The sequence below is a fragment of the Oncorhynchus tshawytscha genome, unplaced genomic scaffold (assembly GCF_018296145.1).
Source record: "Oncorhynchus tshawytscha isolate Ot180627B unplaced genomic scaffold, Otsh_v2.0 Un_contig_4855_pilon_pilon, whole genome shotgun sequence".
NCBI classification, from domain to species: domain Eukaryota; kingdom Metazoa; phylum Chordata; class Actinopteri; order Salmoniformes; family Salmonidae; genus Oncorhynchus; species Oncorhynchus tshawytscha.
Window position 1 is genome coordinate 117501 of NW_024609422.1, and position 5000 is coordinate 122500.

The 5000-nt window shown below is 41.6% G+C and overlaps 1 pseudogene; it reads left to right on the plus strand.

Moving 5' to 3' along the window:
- The window catches only part of LOC121844761, a 21198-nt pseudogene extending 19644 nt beyond the window's left edge, over positions 1-1554 (plus strand).
- The last annotated feature ends 3446 nt before the right edge of the window (positions 1555-5000 follow it).

A 5000-nucleotide genomic window follows, 5' to 3' on the forward strand; every position in this document is an offset into this window, starting at 1 on the left:
TAGAGGAGGTCTTTAATCTATGTTTATTTATAATGTATATTTATAATGTAGTCTGGTAGAGGAGTAATCTAATTAATGTATATTTATAATGTAGTCTGGTAGAGGAGGTCTTTAATCTAATTAATGTTTATTTATACTGTAGTCTGGTAGAGGAGTCTTTAATCTAATTAATGTTTATTTATAATGTAGTCTGGTAGAGGAGTAATCTAATTAATGTTTATTTATAAGTCTAATCTAATGTTTATTTATACTGTAGTCTGGTAGAGGAGTAATCTAATTAATGTTTATTTATAATGTAGTCTGGTAATCTAATTAATGTTTATTTATAATGTAGTCTGGTTAATCTAATTAATGTTTATTTATAATGTAGTCTGGTAGAGGAGTCTTTAATCTAATTAATGGAGTAGTCTTTAATCTAATTAATGTTTATTTATACTGTAGTCTGGTAGAGGAGTAATCTAATTAATGTTTATTTATAATGTAGTCTGGTAGAGAGGTCTTTAATCTAATTAATGTTTATTTATAATGTAGTCTGGTAGAGAGGAGGTCTTTAATCTAATTAATGTTTATTTATAGTCTGGTGTAGTCTAGTCTGGTAGAGGAGTAATCTAATTAATCTAATTAATTTATTTATACTGTAGTCTGGTAGAGGAGTAATCTAATTAATGTTTATTTATAATGTAGTCTGGTAGAGGAGTAATCTAATTAATGTTTATTTATAATGTAGTCTGGTAGAGGAGGTCTTTAATCTAATTAATGTTTATTTATAATGTAGTCTGGTAGAGGAGTAATCTAATGTTTATTTTAATCTAAGTAATCTAATTAATGTTTATTTATAATGTAGTCTGGTAGAGGAGGTCTTTAATCTAATTAATGTTTATTTATAATGTAGTCTGGTAGAGAAGTAATCTAATTAATGTTTATTTATACTGTAGTCTGGTAGAGGAGGTCTTTAATCTAATTAATGTTTATTTATAATGTAGTCTGGTAGAGGAGTAATCTAATTAATGTTTATTTATAATGTAGTCTCGTGGAGGAGATGAAGAGGCAGAATCCTGACTTCCCTGATGATGTCACCAGTGGAGTGTTGGTCCATCAGGTTATACCTGAGTCCCCGCGCACAGGTATGTGTTCACACACACACACACACACACACACACGTATGCAAAGATGCACAAACACACAGTGACACACCTCAAGGCCCTCCCTGATTGGAGAGAAAGGAGGGAATGGATTAATGCAATAGGTTTATCCGTTATATCAAAAACGTAGTTTAGCCAGCTAGCCTATCAAAGGGCAAAGTTGAGCCATCACTGTACCAATATGGAAGAAGCCTTCTTTAGGAACCAACGACCAATGAGAACCTCTCGTTTTTTCTACAAAAGGGGCGGGATAGAGGCCGGTGACGTGATCCTCAAGCTGAACGGCCGCCCACTCAGGACCACCGACGAGCTGCAGGGGGCGTTGCTAGGCGACGGGCCCCTCCTCCTGGAGGTTCGTCGCGGCGACGACGAGCTGCTTTTCCACATAGAGCCCCACGTCGTCATGCAGTGAGGAGGCGGAGTCATGGACCAGGGAAATGGAGTTAGAGTCGTTTTTTTTTTGTTGCAGAGTTGGGGGGGGTCAATTCCAATTAAAAAGGTAGTCAAAAGTCAATTCAGGAAGTGATTTCGATTTATACTAATTAACTCGCTTTTACTTTTCAGTTTATTGAGAAGTCGTTGAAAATAAATGGCCTTTTTGCAATTGGAATTTAAATTTAGGACATGAATTGACCTGCCTTCAGTTGGAATTCAGAACCCTGTTTTAATGTTGTTATGTCTCTGTGGTGACTGGGCTTTAATGTTGCTTATTCCTACCTATAGTGGACACTATGTTATAATCCCTACCTGTAGTGACTGTGTTCTCTGTGGTGACTGGGCTGCACTCACTACAGATGTACTGCCTGCTTATTCCCTACCTATAGTGGACACTATGTTATAATCCCTACCTGTAGTGACTGTGTTCTCTGTGGTGACTGGGCTGCACTCACTACAGATGTACTGCCTGCTTATTCCCTACCTATAGTGGACACTATGTTATAATCCCTACCTGTAGTGACTGTGTTCTCTGTGGTGACTGGGCTGCACTCACTACAGATGTACTGCCTGCTTATTCCCTACCTATAGTGGACACTATGTTATAATCCCTACCTGTAGTGACTGTGTTCTCTGTGGTGACTGGGCTGCACTCACTACAGATGTACTGCCTGCTTATTCCCTACCTATAGTGGACACTATGTTATAATCCCTACCTGTAGTGACTGTGTTCTCTGTGGTGACTGGGCTGCACTCACTACAGATGTACTGCCTGCTTATTCCCTACCTATAGTGGACACTATGTTATAATCCCTACCTGTAGTGACTGTGTTCTCTGTGGTGACTGGGCTGCACTCACTACAGATGTACTGCCTGCTTATTCCCTACCTATAGTGGACACTATGTTATAATCCCTACCTGTAGTGACTGTGTTCTCTGTGGTGACTGGGCTGGACTCACTACAGATGTACTGCCTGCTTATTCCCTACCTATAGTGGACACTATGTTATAATCCCTACCTGTAGTGACTGTGTTCTCTGTGGTGACTGGGCTGGACTCACTACAGATGTACTGCCTGCTTATTCCCTACCTATAGTGGACACTATGTTATAATCCCTACCTGTAGTGACTGTGTTCTCTGTTGTGACTGGGCTGCACTCACTACAGATGTACTGCCCTTCCCAAAATGTGGGCACCATATGCCTACCTATAGTGGACACTATGTTCCCTAACTGAAGTGGACACTATGTTCCCTACCTGTAGTGGACACTATGTTCCCTACCTATAGTGGACACTATGTTCCCCTACCTATAGTGGACACTATGTTCCCTACCTATAGTAGTGTTCCCTACCTATAGTGGACACTATGTTCCCTACCTATAGTGGACACTCCCTACCTATAGTGGACACTATGTTCCCTACCTGGACACTATGTTCCCTACCTATAGTGGACACTATGTTCCCTACCTATAGTGGACACTATGTACCTATAGTGGACACACTACCTATAGTGGACACTATTCCTACCTATAGTGGACACTATGTTCCCTACCTATAGTGGACACTATGTTCCCTACCTATAGTGGACACTATGTTCCCTACCTATAGTGGACACTATGTTCCCTACCTATAGTGGACACTATGTTCCTACCTATAGTGGACACTATGTTCCCCTACCTATAGTGGACACTATGTTCCCTACCTATAGTGGACACTATGTTCCCTACCTGTAGTGGACACCATGTTCCCTACCTGTAGTGGACACCATGTTCCCTACCTGTAGTGGACACTATAATCCCTATTTATAGTGGACACTATAATCCCTACCTATAGAGGACACTATGTTCCCTACCTATAGTGCTTGTAACCAGGGCACTAGACCCCATTCGTTGCCTAACAACTTCATAGTTTAGCCTGGTTGCTAGGCTGTTGCTAGGCGGTTGCAAGGCCATTTCGGATATATGTATGTCCAAATGTATTCCTTATGTAGTGCGCTACTTTGGACCAGGACCCTACATAGTGAACTAGAGCCTTATTCCATATGTAGTGCACTACTTTGGACTAGGACCCTACATAGTGAACTAGTTCCCTATTCCTTATGTAGTGCACTACTTTGGACCAGGACCCCACATAGTGAACTAGTTCCCTATTCCTTATGAAGTGCACTACTTTGGACCAGGACCCTACATAGTGAACTCGTCCCCTATTCCTTATGTAGTGCAGGACTTTGGACCAGGACCCATAGGACTCTCCCATAGGGCTCTGGTCTATAGTAGTGCACTACATAGGAAAAGGGCCCTGTTCTAAAGTAGTGCACTATATAGGGAACAGGGCTCTGGTCTAAAGTAGTCCACTATATAGGGAATAGGGCTCTGGTCTAAAGTAGTGTACTACATAGGGAATAGGGCTCTGGTCTAAAGTAGTGCACTATATAGGGAATAGGGCCTTTGGGATTCATTCACTATAAACGCTAGACATGGATACTTTCAGAGAGAGCTGGAGATGGAGGAGGAATGTGTTTTAAAGGACCCTTCTGCCCGTAAACCTCTAGTTGAGCCTGGTTGTAGTGAGGCCCTATCTGAATGTCATATAAACATGAGTAAATAAAGTTCATATTTCAAAATCTAGTGACACATTGTGATATTTACATAAATAATTTGCAGTATGTCATTCACAGCCGTTTATACAAAACCTAGCTACATGGACTGAATGGAAACCTAGCTACTGGACTGAATGGAAGAGCTACTGGTGGACTGAAGACTACTGGAGATGGAATGGAAAGGCTACTGTGGTTTTAAATGGACCTGAATGGAAACCTAGCTTCTGTGGACTGAATGGAAACCTAGCTACTGGTGGACTGAAGCCTGGCTACTGGTGGACTGAATGGAAACAGGCTACTGGTGGACTGAATGGAAACCGAGAATGTTGAATGGACACCGAGCTACTGGTGGACTGAATGGAAACCGAGCTACTGGTGGACTGAATGGAAACCGAGATAGTGGACTGAATGGAAACCGAGCTAATGGTGGACAAAATCTAGTGGACTGAATGGAAACCTAGCTACTTATTGGAAACCTAGCTACTGGTGGACTGAATAGCTTTGGACTGAATGGAATAATGAATGGAAACCAGCTACTGGTGGACTGAATGGAAACCAGCTGGTGGACTTACTACTGGTGGACTGAATGGAAACCTAGCTACTGGTGGACTGAATGAAACCTAGCTACTGGTGGACTGAATGGAAACCTAGCTACTGGTGGACTGAATGGAAACCTAGCTACTGGTGGACTGAATGGAAACTAGCTAGCTACTGGTGGACTGAATGGAAACCTAGCTACTGGTGGACTGAATGGAAACCGAGCTACTGGTGGACTGAATGGAAACCGAGCTACTGGTGGACTGAATGGAAACCTAGCTACTGGT